This window comes from Symphodus melops (assembly GCF_947650265.1).
Source record: "Symphodus melops genome assembly, chromosome: 7".
In the NCBI taxonomy this organism is placed as follows: domain Eukaryota; kingdom Metazoa; phylum Chordata; class Actinopteri; order Labriformes; family Labridae; genus Symphodus; species Symphodus melops.
The window spans coordinates 8,593,071-8,612,982 of record NC_136697.1 but is presented as its reverse complement, the minus strand read 5'-3'; the positions used below and the strand labels follow the sequence as shown (position 1 = coordinate 8,612,982).

Genomic DNA, 19,912 nt, shown 5'->3' with positions numbered 1-19,912 from the left:
GCAGAACAAGTCATACTGGTTACACCAAACTGAAAGCAGCCTGCTGCCAATTAGTTTTCCTATTCTGTCATCCGTGATATATCCGTGGCAATAACACTCCATACCAGCAGGCGGTGGCAGATATCACACGCACACATTTGGCCTGAACCTGGTGCTTTCAGGTTCAATTGCATTTATTTAATCTCTTATACAAGAGATGCATTCTGAGCATGTGCGGCTGTTCTTGGGCATGGCCATTTGCAAGCTTATGTTTTTATTTTCTGTCAGATACATCCTGAACTCCTACTGTCCAGACATATTTCACATCAAAGTTATTTCCTTTCATCCGGATCAACCGTTGATATAAAATGCTGCTAAATGATTACAGAGATTGTCAGGACTGCAGTTTGGGCAAGTCTGTAAAAGCCTAGCATCACTGACGCTGATTTGGATATTTTTAATCTGCTATCCTAAATGTATTTCATGTTATAAAGGGTGAATGTTTGCTAATCCATCAAGTCACATGCTTCACCTAGCAGCCGACAGCTACATTGGGATTCTTTTTTATGGTCGGCATAACATCCATCTGTTGATAAAACTCTTTGAAAATTGTTCATGTGTTCCAACATAATTTGGTTTCATTATTTACTCTGCTTTTCCTGATGCGACATGTTAAAGCGTCTTCTGTGAAGGTCAGTAAAGACAGGTTGTAGTCAAAAGTGTGACAGAATGGGCTGTCAGGGTGTATTCACACCTACCTTGTTTAGTTCACTTGAAACAAACTAAAACCCTGGTGCGGACCGTTTGGGCAGAATACAAACCATTGAACTCATGTGCGCACCAAACAGCCGGACCGAGACCTAGCTGAAGAGGTGGTCTCGGTTCACTTCCAAACGAACCCTGGTACAGTTCATTTGAGGTGTGAAAGTGACCGGAGCGCAGTCCGACCCAGTTCTAAAAATCATACACCTTTTTGGACACAACAGGCTCCCGTAGCCTCGCGCATTAAGGGAAATAATTGTTTGGTTAGCAGCACAGTGTTCTTGTTTTCTTCTATCGCCTACTTCTTTGATATAAGACGCAGAGTTATCTTCGGTCTATCTTTCAGACACTTTCACTGGTGTTTCATCGCTCTGTTCTTTTATTATCCAACACTTTTAAATCACACAGACTATGAACAGAACAGCAGCTGCAGCAGCGTTTTCGTAGCGTTTCACTTCTTGTTCTTTTCCCCTGCGGCAGTCTCGTCCTCCTTTCCCCTGCGCCACATACTTCATCGATATACCTCGGCCAAATTCATCATTAACACCGGTTGATAGCCCACACACAGGTTGACATTTTTTACACAATGGAAGATTTTCGTACCTATACTTATTGCTCATAATGTTCAATACCAGGACAGCAAGTGCAACACGCAAGATCTCTGTGATGGTTTATTTTCATTTTGCGATTACCACTTTACCCCGTCCCAGACCTTTTTGTCAGATGATCTTTGCCCACCTGGGGTCTTGTTTACGAATTCTGGGCCTCTTGCGAAAAGTGCAATGTGAAAACAAACAGCACCAAACCAAAAAAGAAACACTGTATTTGGTCCGGACCAAAGAAAGTGAACTAAAGGACTTTCCTGGTGTGCATACACTCTTACATTTAATTTTTTGCTCTGTGTAACATCCAGCTATACTCCATTTTAGGTCCAGTACAAAACCCATTTGATGTTTCATGTCTTGGACATCTTGAGATGTTGATACTGCACTGCTGCACTCCTCAACAAATACCAACCCCTGAGCCTGTCTATGCACTGGGGCCCCCAAGTGGTTGCGTCATATTTAAACACATCCTGTTCTCCCCTCTCCACATCTCTTCTCAACACAGTGTGACACAGAGTACTCGAATGCACAAAATAGCAGCACAATCAATAACTGCAACTTTGAAGATTTATGAAAACCTTATCTTATGAAAAATCCACTTTTACAAGGTTTTTGAACATTTATTTGGGTAACCTGAGTGTCTATTAACCCTCAAAGTGTGAGCTAAACTCATCCAGTCTTATGTTTATGGCCTTCATAAGTCTTTAAATACAGAGAAAAATCTTCAGCTTCACATTTTGTCAACGTGTAACATCACAAGTTGGATTGTAATATATATATATATTTTTTCTTTAAAAACAACATTTCCCCACCTCTGTATTCTCCACTCATGGACTCCACCCCAGCCTAGAGCTAATCTTTTGTGTAGCTCTAGGCTGTGGTGGAGTGATGTCTACTGGGCAACCAAGCGGGGGTCTCATTGCATTTAAAGTAACACACGGAGCGTTCTGAGAGAGCTGGTTTATACAGGGTGACAAACCTCCTCTGGTGCTTGATTCATGTTCTATTTTGACTAAAGCACATAACAGATGTTTCATTTAGACCACAGGGGACTGTTTGAAAAGATGGATAAGGGTATGTCCTCTTGAAAACACCTGTGTGTTAAGGTTGACGAGATGTTTCACACTTGGATCTGTTTCCATAACAGGTGATTCAAAGTCATACACTCTCTATGACTCTTACAATGGACAGTATCTGAGGGTACCAAGAAAGTAGCATTGTTTGATAGACAGATAAAAAGTGATGAGAGCAAGTGTCCTCAGTTTTGGTTTTTGACTTCAGGAGTATGTCACCTATGGGGTGTACTGACTGCAGTACTTATTCTTAACACTATGCGTCAGAGTTACATATTCCTCTTTTAAAATGATGATACATGTGTTGTTATTCTCAACAATAAAAAACAGTGCTGGCATAAATTCTATGTATGACATTATGGTAATTAATAATGACCATAATGTCATACACATACTTTCAGAAGGTCATAAGAAATACACAGCCCTGAATTAAACATGACATTTCAGTCCTTTGAGTTTGTCTTTTGTAGATTTACAGATTAACAGTTTAACAAATATTCATAATTCTATTATAAGCATGTTACAAACTTTTTTATAAACTATAATGTATGTGCTTTTATGGTTGTTGGGGTACACAGCGTTATTAAAGAGTTATGATTTGAGTCCCTTTTAACATACTCTAAGACATGTGTTACCTTCAGAGCACAGCATAAGGTGAGCAAACAGAAACTTCTTGGTCTGGATTAAAGAAAGGTCCTCCTGTGTGGATAAGGATATAGTGGGTGGAGTGTGCATGTCTTGGGGGTTGTCGTTACTGCCATTCGTGCACACAACTTCTGTTGACATACCCTACATTCAGTCTGGTTACCCAGATGGTTATGTCACAGGAATACATGCAGAGGATACAGGACAACTATGATTTTGCTATCCACTCGTTGATTTATATGAAGTTTAAAAAAAAGAAGCTTGAAATGTCGAACACAATTTTCCAGGTTTGGTCTCAATAGTCGAAAAGTCAAACAGATTTAATTTACTGTTATAGAAAAACATGTTCATCCTCACTAGCTGTTTTCACATATGCTCTGCCAAATTTAGGAGACTATTCCTTAAAATCTTCCTGAGTTTGCTGTTCACACAATGTCCCTCACAGCACGAGACTATTCTTGTCAGGGAGGGAGGGGTCAAGGCATGACCTAAAAAAAGCAACAGTGAAGTGGCCAATGAAGCAACTGAGGCTGCTTTACTAAAGCAATTAGAAACCGACCAATCAATCAACTTGCCAATATTAGCATATCCAGTGACTTTCTGGTAATTTGAACATAATTATTCTGTAAATAACATGCTTCTTTCTCACATCCACCCACTCTGGTTCCTGAGGTAAATTTGCCCATTTAAATCCTACCTTGACTTTTCACAAAATCCTAATATAAAGAGATCATCATCTCGAACTAAGACAGCCAGCTACCCCCGTACTCGTGACTGTAGTGCATTGAAAAGGGCAAAAGGTACAATACTGTGTACATAATTTCCTTCCGGAGTCAAGGAACTACCTATCTCACCATGCATTGTGAATAATATTGTTTCTACTTTAAAGTAAATGTTGACGTTGTTGGTGTTTATGCTGTTAAAGCAACTGTTAAAGTGTTGTACTATCGTGTAGTATCTGTTGTGGAAAGAATAAACTACATTCACTGCGACATGACGAGGTAGTACATTTCGTGTTAGCTAACTAACTAGAAACAAGGTGGATTTATCCATTGTTTTATACTAGGGGGCTCAAGGTAAGTATACCTTGGATGGTTATTATATTACAGACAAAAAATGAATCTGCTATGGAGAAAATTAATGGGATTTTTACTTCCAGAACCACATTGTTGAGCCCTATTGGCTATCCCAAACCTGTGTCAAGAGCTGGAGATGACAAGGCATTACAAATAAGTGAACAGAGTTAGTTCATTTTCATATGGTATCAAAGGCCACAGTATTCAATTTTCACTTTGTTTCATGACATGAACAAGCTGATTCGGCTTTTTAAGAATACTCATTGGTTCAGCCATAGGTTCAGTTTCATTGTTGCCATCTGAAAAATGACAACAATTCCATCATATGGCCTAGCATCAAATGTTTAACTTTCTGGTTTGATTGACTTGCCACAACAAGGGGGGGACCCTCAAACCGTGCCACGTGTTTCACCCTAGGCTACTGAGCACCTGGCATTACGCGTAACAGCTTTACAGGCTGCGTCTCTGTCTGTGAATTACTATGAGGGATCACCTTATCATCAAGTGTCTACTTCACGGACACGTGGTGACGTTTCTTTTTTCTTGAGCAGATTGTTTCTGTTTATTCTGGCACATTTTTTCCAGCCTTAATATGAATCATAGGAGCACTTTTGGAGAAACTATTCACCATTCAGCCTGTCGCCTGACGTCTGCGTTGGCCAAAGCATACAATTCATTTAGAAGCCAAGGAGGATAGAAACACCTCTTGCTCTGACTCTCTTAAGAGGCGCTGTCTTACCGTGCAGGTGCGCCTTCGTCTCCTTCATTCAGAGTGCTCTGTATTTATTTCCGCTAATAGATCAGAGGAAAAAAAGTTGCATCACCTCAGACTTTCGTCCCTCCTCGGTTAAGGCTCGAAAAACTACTACTCCGTAAGCCCCTCCTTTCTAACTCCTTAAAAGGCGGGGTGGTCTGGTTAGTAACATGAGGGCTCCCAGTCTGCACACACACACACACACACACACACACACACACACACACACACACACACACGGCACTTATACCGCCTGCTTCCTGCTGTGTTGATGCGCTTGTCTGCAATTAAGATGTTATCAGTTACTGCATGCTTGTGCAAGAGCAATTAAAAATCTCTCCCGAGTAATTTTGCGTTTTTGAAATGATTTTTTAAAACCTCAGCAAAGGCATCTTAAAGCAAACTTCAGCGCCGTAGACATGCGCGTAATGTGGTGGTGATAAGGATACTACGACAGTGTGCTGCCCGCCCATTCTCGTCATAAAGCATTTTGTTGTTCCTGGTTTGGTGCACATGTTCAGTGAATGAATGAACGCATACATGTGTGGCTCGGTCTTTTGTTACCAGAGTGTACTGCAACGGTCTCCACAAAGAGAGGGAGTATTGTGTTGTTTTGCTGAATGGTGGTTGAGTGTTTCCAGGTTTACATATAATGCCATTAGATGCGATTGTATCTGATTTTCTGTGCATAGATAATGCTACCAATTTCACAGCCCAATGAACGCAGAGGTGATAGTGGATGCGATGCTCCAGACAGGTGTGGTAGCCTGGACTGCAGTGTGTGATACATGAATGCTCCTCATGTAACATAACGGCAAAATGTGTGAATGATGACAGATGCAGCAGAGAGATGGACCCCGGACAGAATGCACTCAGGTGGTTTTTGCATGCAGATGCAGGCTTTACCTTGTTTCAGGAGCGAGCAGGTTGGGGGGTCTGCTGTGCTGGGAGCGCGGAGGAGAAGGAGGAGGAGGAGGAGGGAAGGAGCGGACAAGGTGGTGGTGGTGGAGGAGGAGACAAATACAGGCGGTGATGGTCGGAGGCTGTCTGAAGTGAGACGAGGGAGGTGAGGAGTTTAAACACTTGATATGGTTGCATACAAAATAGTACAATCTTTAAATAAATAATGCAAAACATTGGTAAAAAAAAAAAAAGCAGAAAGTTGTGTAAATTATAAATGTATGAATTATGCAAAATACACTAAAGTTATAGATATTACAGCAGAAACACATTAACTAAACGTGTAGGCTATGTGCTTTATAAATAAAGCAATATTTCACAAGGGATATGGAAGAAACCAGTGGTACATTTTGCTGCAGCCTATTAAGATTAATATTCTCATAAAATATAAAATAACATTGCTTTACAATTTCATTTCATCTTTTTTGTTATGAGCATGTGGTAAAAAAAAAAAAAAAAAAACACTTTGGAAAAGTATTTTTAGGGGGCTTTGATTAGCCTTTATTTTGAACGGCAGTGTTAGGAATAGTGTGTCATTTAGTAGTGTGTTACTGTAACACATTTGTATCGAGCTACTTTTCTGATTCAATAACATTGTTACAACACCTGATATTTAAAAGCTCTCGTTTCTTGGCCCGCAACAACGCTCCCATACAGTTTGTATGGGATCCTGGATGTAAGGGATCCTGGGTCCAGAGAGGTCACAAGGAGAGCAAGGTGTTTGGGAAAGGGTTGTCCTAAGCCCAAAAAATGATACACATGTTCTTTTGATTGTTGTTTTGACCAGTGCTGTATTGATGCTGTGTTTGATGCTGTTCTTCTCTTTAAATAAACTTCTTATTATACAACCAAGTCGGTGTCAGCAGAGATTTCTTCATCATCTGCGCATCATTAGAAACTACACATGCTACACTATCAAGTTGATAATGTAGTGGTGGAACATGTTTTATTTATCCGCAACCTTTTTCAGACTGCGATTCTGCAACAATGCCATAGCAAAGCCTTTCACATTACACTGTGGTGTTGCAGAGGCATTACGTGTAAACAAACAGCAGCAGATACAGATACACTCAAGACAGCACACACACCTCTGTTGCTGCCTCTGATGGTGTTGAGACGTCACTGGGGCGTAAATAGCCTCCACCCTGAACAGGCAGTCTGAGCAGGGCTTCGAATTCAGGTCCAACTTGCTCCTAACACAGGTGTTGTGTCAAACATGAAGAACAGCAAATAACCATCAGTTCTTGCAAAGATGCACTATTTCATGTCAATTATTTGTTGCACCTTGTATCATAAGGCCAACATTGAACATTGTTATCACATCACTTCCTTATATCTCGTATCGTGCCTCGCCTCTTAGTTTCCCATTATAACAATATTAACATCCTGTTCATGCCTTTTTGCATCTTTATTGAAAAAAAGAAAAAAAAAGGTTTCATGCAATACATTGCTCATGCAAGCCATATTTCCATCTTTTTTTTTTCTGTTGCCATGGAAGTAGGAAGTTGATTGCAGGCTGTTTCTTCAAAGGATCGCTATCATGGTAAAATACCACTTTCACAGGGATTAAGGATCTGAAAACTTTTTTTTTTACTACTGTCTCCAAAACCTCTGGAAGATTGTCTGACGAAATGTTCTTCCGTTTTACTTAAATGAGTTCAACACTCATTTCCTGCACCAATACGAGGTCATGACGCTGAATGATGCGTGGGTACTTTCCTGAAAGTGTTTTGGTTTTTTTTCCCCCATTTGTCACCATCTCTCGAAATGTGTAGTCAATTTGTGTTTCACATGCAGTTAGACTGTAATAGAAATATTTATGTAAGCAGTACGTACCAGGAAACATACAGTATGTGTCATACCACTTTGAAAAAAAACTGAGCAGATGGTTATTTCACAGACAAGAAAGATAAGCTTTTGCAAGAGAACATTGTGCATCAAATGTTATATAAACCATCAAGAATGCAGAAAAAGGACATGATGTAACTTCTCATGCAAGTCCAATTTCTTTTCATTGTTTAAGTCAGAGAGCTTTGTCTGTAATACACTAATATCAAATATCTTTGTCGGAAATAATGCTTGAAAAAAGAATTTACAAACCCCCATGTTGATATCTTATATTAAAAGACTGACTTCTAACTGCATTTGTATTCCAGTCATGTTTACAGGGCAACTTCACGACACAAGCTACAAGACAAAAGATCCCTTTTTTTCAAGTTTAAAATCAACTCTATCAAAAGTCAAAATCCAAAAGAGAAACAATTAGGAGCCACAAGGAAAACACAGGAACACAGATAAGTAGACAAACGAACAGACAATATGAGATACTGGGAGTAGTCTGACAAAGACAGGTGAGACTAAAGACACAGAAGACAATCAGGGCAATCAAACTGGACGGAAACCTGACAAAGACAGGAAGTGAGACAAGAAACAAGAAAGAAAAGAACTACAAAAAAAAAACAGGAAACTATAAAGACTGAATTTAGAAATATTACTATAAAAGTACACACAAGGAAAACAAGGAAGAAAGAGACAAAATAAATGCATTAACAGTTTAGTTTTTTGGTCTCTTGGGGAAATAAGAAGCTGTAAACAAAGCAGTCTTTTACATTTACATTTAGACTTTAAACCTTTTCATATTTATATATTAAAACTTCATGTAACAAGTTTTTGGTTTTCATGTTCTAGACTGAATTTAATAGTGACACCTCTATGTGACCTTTTAAAAGCACATCAGACAGTCAGCGACAATTTTGATTGATATTTTTTGTAGCTGGCGAGGTGTCAGAACAAGTCGACAACGCACTGCAGAAACAGCCTTTGCTTACATTCTCCAGAGAAGGGTTCAAACTGAGTGACTAGTTTGGCTGTTGCAAAAATTGTTCGTTAGAAAACAAAAGTTATGCATTTAGGACAGAATTAGCAATATGTATTGTGCTGGATAGCCTATAGCATTAATGTCACATGCCCCATGTAGAGGCTATAGCCCTCATCAAAGCGAGCCATGGGTAAACTGAAAAGCACTTGAATCTTCAGTGTTTGAACACTTATGCTGATCTGATGTTACTTTATTTTGCTCCTTTAATGTTTGGACACTTTCATGACAATCACTTTATTTTGCTATTGAACGTCTGCACTGTTGATATTGAGTGTTCAATATCTGTTTGCACACATTTTGCACTACCCCCATCTTAAACACCACTGTACGTGCACAAACAACGCATGTGAACACACTTCACTTCTTATAGACAAATCTAATTTCCTTAACCGTTAAAAGGTCGTTGTTGTTTTTTTAGATTGCTCATGTATTTGTTTTCCTGTATAGGTCATGTACATTTCTTTGTTTAAGTTGTATATGTTTATTTTTAATTGCACATGTTTAAGGGTTGTTTAACAAATGTTTTGTGTCCTGCATGCTTTGAATTTACCTTGGGATCAATAAAGTGTCTGTCTGTCTGTCTGTCTGTCTGTCTGTCTGTCTGTCTGTCTGTCTGTCTCCATCTATCCATCTTAATCTGATCTCGGCTCTTTCCTGCATGTCATCCCCACTCTATCCTTCCAAAATATGTTTTCTCTCTTCAGCCGTCCCACCCTATAACGGCAAAAGGCCCACATGTGGAGTATTTCGGTAAATCTTCACAGCTTCACAATAGGCTACTGAGACTTATACAGCCTTACATCAGGCTTAATAACGAGACATGTGATTTGTGTCTGCAAGTATGCATCTCTGACTCTCTTTCCATGTACTCCGGGAAATATACAGTTTCTAAAATACAATTGAATAATTATCAGAGCCCTTTTGTTTTAATGATAGCGAAACTTGAACTTGAAAATCATAGTTAATAAAAACCCTGTAGTTCCTTTCCAGGGGTCCTGATCACAGACACCGTGTGACATTTCATGAAGACTTTTTATGCAAACATGTCCACGGAGGTTTTAAAATGATTATTCCAAGCTCGTTTCATTTGCGCAAACACATGATAAATCGTCCTATTTTGCAAAAAGCTCTGCTTGGACTGGGACTACGTGGACAGAGTTTGCAAAATAGTGAAAGGAGATGACTGGAAGTAGATGCAGTTCATTTGGTTTGATTAAAGGATGTGGATGAGGAGAAATAACCTCAGTTTGGGGCCAAAGCAAAGGTTAAAGTAATATTTTTTATTCTGTGTTTCTGTTCCTTGTCCATGAATAATTATGGCATAAGGCAGTGGTGTCAAAGCTTTGTCTGCCCTCCCATATACCAAGAGGTTGAAGGCCAGCCTCAGTGACACCTGCTTGCCTGTTTCTAGGTTGATTTAAATGTAGGTTGATTGAGATAGTATTTGCAATATGGCAACGGCCATGATTGAGCTAAAAAATGGCCTCTCAGAAACCAGTGGGTGATATCATCGAGATGACGTCCATGTTTTATACAGTGTACAGCCTCCCATAGATTTTGTGGGTCTTCTTGAGAAAACACTGGTGAAGGGAGAGGCCCACTTGATAAGACTGCTGATGTGCCGGCTCTTGCTGTACATGGAGTTTCACAGTTGGGTTGTGTGCGTGGGGTGATTACAGGTCATGTGGTCAGCTAAAGTGTAAGTGTTGTTGATAGCTGAAGCTTGCATAAACACACTCTGTCACAGTCAATGGGTTGTAAAGCCCTTTGGGTAGTGATGGTTATTAACTGCAATGTGGTCACAATTGGAGGTGTTTTGCCCAATCAAGCACTTTTCCTTGTCACTAGGACACAATCTTGTGTTTATTTCAAATGAGAAACCCTGACGTGGCTGACGTTTGTAAGTAAGGTCCTAAACTATGCAGATGTTTTTAAAAAAGAAGTTTAACCATACTTTTAATCTAATAAATACATAGTTTTGTGGCTAATTAATTAGGGTTTTATGTAACATAAACCAAGACATGTTCATCTGAAATTGGTGAACACACCACAATATGAATTGGTGAGTTTGACAATGGGTGGATGTCATCAACAATAATGAGAATAAGCTTTCAACCTTGGAAAGGAGGCACATTAGAAACCTGAACCTCTGCTTTCCATAAGGATAAGGATTAACTTCATTGATCCCCAATGGGGGAAATTTGGGTGATACAGCAGCTCAAAAACAGGGAACAGAAAATATAAGCAGCGTCTATAGCAAAAAAAAAGTTTAAAATAAAATAATACAAAAAAAACCAGCTACAAATATGTTTACATTAATTAAATAGAATAATAATATATATTTTTGTTCAATATAACAAAAACTAAGACTTAAGACATACTCATCATGTTAAGTGTCTTGAGTTTACTTAATTTCTGTCTATAGATTTTACACAAAACTGTGACATCCAGAGACTTTTATTTATTTCATGAAGTTTTCTGCTTTGTGTTTGTTTGAGGTCTGCGTAGTGTAGACCAATCACAGAGCAGCAGGCTTTGACGTACGCAGAAAAAACAATGGAAAACAACACCATAGCTCTTAATGGCAGTAATATGACAATCCTGGCATATATACTGTACACCTCTTTAAACAGATATATGCCAACAAAGAAAATCTATGTATCACAAATATTGTTTAGATTACATGGAATGCATCAAAAATGATCGATCAGACCCTCCATTCAACAAACAAACATTTTAGATGTTGTTTTCTTTGCCTCTTGAGGACAGGCTTGAAAAAGCTTGCAACATGTACTTTTCACAAACTTGCATCATGTTATTTCACTAAGCTTTAAAGCTTTTAATTGCAAGTGAATCACATGAAAATTGGTTCCTTTGAGAGAAGCCTCGGTGTAACTTACCATTAAAAGTTACTGTCAGACTCACTATAGAAACAGATGAACAGGGGATGTAATCAACCAAGAACATACAAACATATCTGTAGAGGACGAATGTTGCTCCCAAGTGGCTTTTCCAGACTGTCAACAGTGAAAGGCACAGAGAAGGCAGTCTTGGCCAGACGTCATTCATTCTGTTTATTACCAGTGGTCTCCCATCCATCCCCTCAAAGCCCCTACACCAGTGGTGTCCAAACTTTTTTTCTTGCGGGCCAAAATTGTCGCGTTAGAATCGCTCACGGGCCACAGGGTTTTTTTGTTTGTTTTTTTTAAACATTGGAGGGAACTTTTTGTATTTTGACCTCTTCAAAAAATTATGTAAATACACAATAACTAATTGCAGTGGGGAAACTGTTGTGTTCTAATTTTTTGGAAAGAATAGTCAGGCTTTTATAGGTCTCCCTCGCTAACATGAAAAAGAAAAAAAGAACAAAATATGCCATCTGATGAGGCCTGGGGCCAAAATCTTCTGATTCTTCGATTTGAAGTCAAGGGCCACAAAAAATCCACTCAAGGGCCACAAATGGCCCCCGGGCCGCACTTTGGACACCCCTGCCCTACACACTTGAAACAGAAAACTTTATAACACCCCCTTACTTCATCCTTTGCTCCTCTCATAAGTCCCACACCCTCACGAGTCTGTTTTATTCCCACAGAGGTCTTTAGGTTTGACTAAATGTTAGCATGTGAAAAAGGAGTTTATCCAGCTGACAAACATAACATGTAGCATTTGAACAACATGCATGGCTGGGCATTATTCAAACAATGATTGAGCATGAATACCAGATGGTGAGACACAAGTCCATACATAATCCTACATTGAAACGAGTACCATTGTCACGTGTGTGTTGTAATTATTTGTAAGGTTCGTTTTAACAAGAAGAGCGTAACATCCAAACCAACGTATTGTCAGAGAGATCATGTGATAAATCCACGTGACAAGTGAAAGGAATTTTCCTTGATGCAGTGTTTGTTATAGTGTTGCTTCTCATAGGTAGTTGTAAGTATAATGTTAATCAACAAGCAGCTAAAAAAATGTATGTAAAATATGACCAAGTATAATGATTGGGTGATAACATAAGCTTTGGCCCTTGATCTATAGCTAGTGTAAAGTAACAAAAAGCAAAGCAGAAGTCTGAAACAAAGTCATCACACATTTCGAAAGCTTTGTTCACATTGCTCCTCCAAATCACATTTTTTAGCACATCCACATTGTATGTAGTTTATTTGGACACAAAAAGCCACATGAGGTCTGATTTTTCCAAACCTGATTCAAAACACATACACAGGTGGTTTTGAATGCAATTCAAATCTGATTCCTACAGATCTCAATCTGAACATCTTGGTTGCTTCAATGTCTTCTGTGTAACTCGCAAGGCGACAACATCGACAATAGCAAGCTGGAAGTTAACATGGATGGACTGCTCCACAAGATTGTCACAAATAGACACACCTCCCTGTCATCCATTTTGCTGTTGTATTTCCTGGACATAACCTGTAACCATAGAAATCAATGTGGATCAGATTATTTCAATAAGGATGAGCAGATCGAATCTGTTCACTTGCAGGTTGTAATGTGGACAGCCAGTCAGTTAGATCAGATTCTGATCGGATGTGGGCAGCAGTCTGAACAAAGCCTAAGAGATGGCGCCAAACATGATACACAACCACAACCAGTTGTTCCAGAGGACTTTACAAGTCCTGCGAGCTCGCTGTAAGATTGAAGTTGTAAATAACTACTGCCTGAAGTCCGTTCAAATTTCTTCATACTAGGCAACGTTTCTTTTCTACCACCTGATAGCCGAGTGGTTAATCCCTCATTAGCCGTCATTGCTCCCACTGAAGGTTCAAGTCCTGCCTCGCTTCTTTGCGTCATGTGATCCCCCACTCTCTCCTCCCAATGTTTGCTGTTAATCCTCAGCTGTCCTATCCATTAAAAGGCAAAAAAACCCACCAAAAAATCTTATATAATAAAAGCAAACTAGTCTGCATTTTAACTTATGGATAACTGGTGCAGCCCAGTTCTGGGTCTTACGATCCTTATGACGCAGTGATTATGCAGTAATAGTCAGTCATACCAATGTTTGTGTTATAAGAATTAACACACTGATGGTGGGGGTACATGTGTCTTTTTTCATGGGTGGGCAGCATCTTAACAAACAAACTCATATAACTGTCCTGCTTGTTGTGATCTATGAGAGATTTATATAACCGAGAGGCCCCTCATATCTGCTAAACTAACAAAGCCCCCCGCCCACTCTCTGACCTGCTTAAGCGTTTTAAGAGCAATATGTGAGAGAGAAAGACCCTTTAACATACACTTTGTAGTTACGCTTGTTTCACAGATACATAAGTTTAGATTTCTGATGCGATAACCACAGATATGTTTGGATTTTTACTTTTTTACTTCATGATGTGCATGTTTTGGGTGATTGCCTTGGTTTCTGTGAGTGGACTTTGACTTGTAACCCAGTGACAGTTGACAAAACCCAGAATCCCTTGGGTTAGGTAAACAAGGATAAAGGGGCACACATAGCTTTGCCTCCTTGACAACACACACAAACACGCTCAGCCAGAATGCAAATCTATCAGCACTTAAGTGAACTAGTAATGAGGCCATGTTACCAAATAGTTTATGTAATAATAGTGAGTTCCCTACATACTCACTGTCTTCTTTCAATTCATGATATTACTCAGTATACCATAATATTTGACAGGTATGTCAGTCCATATCTGTCAAATATTAGTCCAGCTAGAAAATTATTTATATAACCATTTCATCCACAGGATAACAACTTGACCTAGTGTCATTCAGGTCACAATATCAGAAAGCTTTATAGTCATTTTTATACAATGTTTCCTTTAAACTGTAAGTCCAGGTCAAGGTCACGGGGGCCTGGATCCAATCCCAGCATGCATTAGTATGTCACACATTGGGCTCATGTTGGTATTGCTCCGCATTATTTCAATGCTCTGAAACAAAGCAGTTTCTCGTACTTTCAGGGACTTTGTCGGACCGCTCCCTCCACGTCACCTAATGTACATAACTGAGTGAAGTACCCCTTGTTAAGGTGGAGCAGGGACCGAGGGGGGGCTTGACTAATATGTTGAAAGGATATTTTTAAAGTTTATTTGGAAAGAAAAAACAAAAGAAATTATGTGAAGGGGCTAAAGGCTAGACAGATTGTGATGGGGCAATAGCGCCCCCTAGCCCTGGTGTAGCACTGTGCTTGAGTGGAGGTTTTCATTATCAAATTATCATTTCAATCAGATGTTTTTAAGAGTATTTGTTGTTTTTTTTCCCTGTAAGTCCCTGCAACATACTGTAAGACATTTCACAATCAAATCAACAAATACTAGACTTTACGACTATTATTTTTTATTATTTATTATTACTAGACTTTGAAAATGGTTATTTGGTCCTAACTATTTTTAAATCTTCATTAGATTACTTTAAAGCCATTTTATTTTTCCGTGTTGAAGCAGAACTTTTAATATACAGAGTGGGTGTAGGGTGTGGTTTTGAAAAAGGCCCTTATGCTTCTCAAAAAATGAAACCAGTGGGTAATTTCCAAAAACTGCAGATCCTCAAGTGGCCACTTGGAACTGGCTCCAAAAGTGAGTCCATCCCCATTACAACCCATGATAAGATGCCTACCTCTACACTCGAGTCACACATAGCTACAGTCTTTTGGAGAATATTTAAAGGCATAATGTGTGACATTTTACACATACATACAGCACTAATCAAGTATATCCTCTGTAAATGTTGCACCAGCTGTACAGTTGTTGGCCTTGAAGCAGTTTTAGTCAAGGACAAGAGGACAGAAGAACATAGTCTACTCCCTGTTTATTAGGATGTCACATAAGTGTGTTTAGATAACGGCCATTCTGTGCCAATTCATGTGCAATATGAAGCTATGAGTTAACTGTGCTAACATTAGCCTGCAGGCCACAGGCGATTGCAGCTGGAGCAAAGGACAATTTGGTCTGCGGCTTGTGTTTAATTTGTGTTGCATTCTAATTCATATATCCTTTGTGCAAACGCAAGTGGAGAGGGGATTAAGGTGTGCCGCTGGAGGAGAGCTGAGCCTTTACAATAACAGAGGTGTCACCAAAAGTTTGTTTTGATGACATGCTGGTGTTCAACTACTGGATCTCAATCTACTGGATCAAAAAGTCACACATCCTTGTCTTTAATCATGAAAGTCAGAATCAGAAACACACGGTTAATCCCTGGAGGGAAATTCAGGTGTACACTTTTTATTTTCATAATATTAGAGAAAGATAGAAATGATGTAAGATCTGAATAAGAAGCATACAGCAATGGACTGATAAGACTATAAACCACAGTAGGAAATATGAACAGTGCAGCGTATTTAACAGCTCAAGTATCAAGCGATACAAAGGACAGACTCTTTCTCATATTTAAAGACTGCTTTCCTTCACTGTAGAAGACACACTGGTACTGTTTTATTTTTTTTAAAATCAAGACAGATTGATAAAGCTGTTTTTGCTTTTTAGTATTCTCCACATGTTGCATAGAAGATCAGTATTATCTGCAGGCGTGTGCACAGAATGAAAAATAAAGGCGGACGGCTCCAACTCAATGAATTTGAAATTTCATTTGGTGTTTTTTCGAAGGCTGTCAGAGAAAAGGAGAAAAGATGTACGTTTGAATCTAATTCCTTTAATATATGCACATTATAAAATCTATTAACAGTTCAGCTGAAATTAATTTGTTTGAAGTAATAATTACATTTTCATTGAACTACAAAAATCTGGTAAGAAGACGACAAGCTCGCACTGATAGATCTGTGTTGTCCTGGAAAATGAATTCTTATTTCACAACATGAATTATTTATATCACATATTAATGTACAAAGAATTATTCATTTGGGCAATGACCCAGACCTGAATTATATAATTACAAGATAAACTTACTAGTTGCACTCTCCCCATTATCTTTATGTTATCATATGTAGACTTTTTAATAATTAAACGCAATAATTATATAAATAAAAAATGGGATCTTTAAATATTCTTCCATTTCTGCTGAGAAGATTCTCGAGCACGTGAGCTTATTAGGTGGAATATTATCTGCAGTTCACGCATATAGGAAAATCTACACTTACAATCGTTGTCACCATTGTTTTTCATTCTTTGGTTGTTTTGAATGAACGTTGAGAGGCAGCAGAACTGGAAAGCTTTCTGTCACTTCGCCTTTACAGATTCATCTTGATGCTACTGGATATCAGGACGAGAACACAGTACTCATCGGTCACTGGCTCACCCTAAATTTCACAACGCTCTTTAAGACTTGTGTTTGTCTGTGTGGTGTTATACTGCCTCTGTGTGGCTGAAAGCAGCAACTGCATCACAAGTCACTGTGCACTGCTGAGCATGTTGTCCTAGCAAGGGGAGTTCATTCATACTGTAAAACACATTCCTGCAAGAAGGTGATTCAAAGGGCTTCACAAAAGACATAAGTCAAGTCAAGTTTATTTGTTTAGCACATTTAAAAACAGCTTCAGGTTAGCATGCACACTAACTTAATAAGTAAGAGGAGTCTTATAGTATACCCACGTCTTCAGGCACCACAGCACTTCTGGTTTTAATGACGATACCACTGTTAGTGATCAGAAACGTAACGGCATCATATAGCTGATTACTGATAAACGCTTCATAACTAAATGACCAGAGACATTTTTAAAGAGGGCCATATCATGAATGTTCTGTCCTCTGTGACTTCTCCTTAGTTTTACGCACAGATGAGAAGCCTTCATTCTGCAGCACTGGTTTACTTTAACAGCAACACTAAGAAGGACTGTGGCAGAACTGAAACAGCAAAGTCAACAATCTGAATAAAATAGATGAAGCAGGAGAGCAGCAGCACAGTGAGAACAAGTGCACACAAGAAGCTAAACGAGCAGAAGAAACGTCACATAGGAGGACATCTAGTGGAGAAACAAAGACACAACAGAGAATAATGGCAGGAATCATCCCGAATCTCCATACTCTGACCTTTCAGAAGAATTTAATGATGGGACGTTAAAACCATTGGAAAGTGTATCAAATAGGGGAAAACAAAAATGATGGCAGTAGACAATAAAAGCATCAAGATGAGGCAGAGGTAAACAAAAAAAAAAAGGTCACAAGTACAGAAGGCTCAGATGACAGAACAATGTAGAAGTACTGATTCAACTCGAGTGCTTGATTTAAACGATAATTACAAATTCTAAAATGTCCTAGCTGTAAAAGCAAATTACGCTCTTCATTCAGATACATACTATATGCACCGATACTGAGTCAAAACTTTTTATAATTCATATTTTCATCATGTTGTTGGTAGTATGTGTAATGCTACACGAAGCTTTAAACCCAGTGTTGCATTTATTATTGAACGCAACAATGAGCAACAAATGAAACAAATACAGCTGTAGAAAAATGTACATTATTCCAAAGACATGTTTCAGAAGAGCAATTGCAATATTTTATAATAATTATATTTTATTTTTGCACAGTGAACTGTTCCACCTCGTCTAAATGTTGTCATAGGGACGATGTGTGACCACATACAGATAGGTGTGAAGGGCTTCAGAGTGAGACTCTGCAAGCTGAGAATGTTTAACGTGCCCAACGATCTTTCTTGATTGGTGACGTGGATCGGCACCTTCAGTCTGATATCAGAGATGTAACATACATCAATATGGGATCGATATTATATGGGATCTGTCTGGTCTCTTCCTGAGGAGGTGTCGTAGGCTCAGACAACAAGACAGCACATAGAGGGCACAGCTGTGTTCTAATTGATCCTATCGATGGGGTCTTCTTTCTCACCTATGCCGTCATTGGTTGAGCCTTAAAAGTGCCTCTATCACTTCTTATCTTTTTTACTTACTTGTAAGTTTTGAGGGTTTTAAAATGTTTTAGTACATTTTCTTCTCTCTTATGTGTTGTTCATTGTTCCATTTGTCTTGTAAATCTGTGTGACATGATGGATGTCGATCTTGCCGACTGCAAACAAATCTACCTACTGATAAAGTAACCCGAACAGCTTTTTTGGAGGGGAACATTTTTCAAAACAAACGTCTTGGTGAAGGTTACATTTGACTGATGGAATAAAGCAGAAAGAGAAAAGCGCTTTAAAAAAGTATCTCTTTGTCCACAAGGGGGCGCCAAAAGCAAATACAAACCAAAACTTTCAGGATCTTAAAGTAATAAAACTTCTAACTATATCAACAACAGCATACTGATATAACATTAAAAATAACATGAACGTTGCCCCAGTGGTCAACATGTTATTAAAGTTATTGTGATCAAACTCAAAGAAACAAGCTTGACTGAAACTTGTAAGATGCAGAATGTAATGATGTTAAAATGTGAGAAATAAAAGGAAATAAAAACAGTCTAGTTGTGTATAAACTAAGGTAAGACTCCTTTTCAGTGCAGTCACTGTGCTTGAACTCTGTTTAGATTTCATTTATCAGCAAAATGTCTGTTTGCTTTAAACACATTTTGAACCATTTCTTGTGATTATTAATAATGTCAGCAACATATACATTTAAATCTGTAAAACAATGAGACAGCATTTTATGTTAAAATCTGTTAATAGTATTGTATATACATTTCCACATGATGGAGCATGTCACTCTGTTGTTCCTCTTTCTTTACTGGCTCCCAGTCACTGCTCATTTAAAACTCTGCTGCTCACTCACAAAATACAGTATTGACAAAAACAGCTCCTCTTTAACTAAACTCTCTCCTCCAGGTCTACGCTCCCTCCCGCCCTCTAAGACGTCTGATCCAACCTTCACAACAGAGTCCTCAGAAGCTAAATAGACTTGTCTCCTCTTTCGGTGGAACTACCAAACTCCATTCGATCTGCAGAGTCCCTTTGCACATTTAAGAAAAAGGCTGATGATTGTTATTAGTGATAATACTGATTATCTTCAGGAAAATGATTATTTCATAGTCTGTTTTTTTTTTCAATGATTGTTAATTTACAGAATTTTCGATAGTTTTGTTCTGCTTACTCACTTCATTCTGCAGCATTATGCATCGAGTCTATAAAGACGTGATTCTGATTGTGGAGAATGAAGATAACTCTCCTCATTACTGACCAACTAAAGTGTCATGCACTCTGTTCTAATGTGTTCTTGATGTGCAGCTCTAAAAATGAAAACAGCCAGGGAAAACCTACATAGTTCAAAGATTTCTGTGAGGTAAAAACAACAACAGATG

General features: G+C 38.7%; 1 protein-coding gene across 2 annotated transcripts in view; it reads right to left on the bottom strand.

The window, feature by feature from the left end:
• The window catches only part of slc6a9 (solute carrier family 6 member 9), an 88,026-nt gene extending 82,129 nt beyond the window's left edge, over positions 1-5,897 (bottom strand). Inside the window, exon 1 of one of the 2 annotated variants that reach the window (XM_079349444.1) lies at positions 5,801-5,897. The gene's annotated coding sequence lies outside the window, so the exon portion shown is untranslated. Of the gene's footprint in view, positions 1-4,879; positions 4,969-5,800 lie in introns of those variants that run through there. The other variant, XM_079349445.1, reaches the window with a different exon arrangement.
• Positions 5,898-19,912: the final 14,015 nt, after the last annotated feature.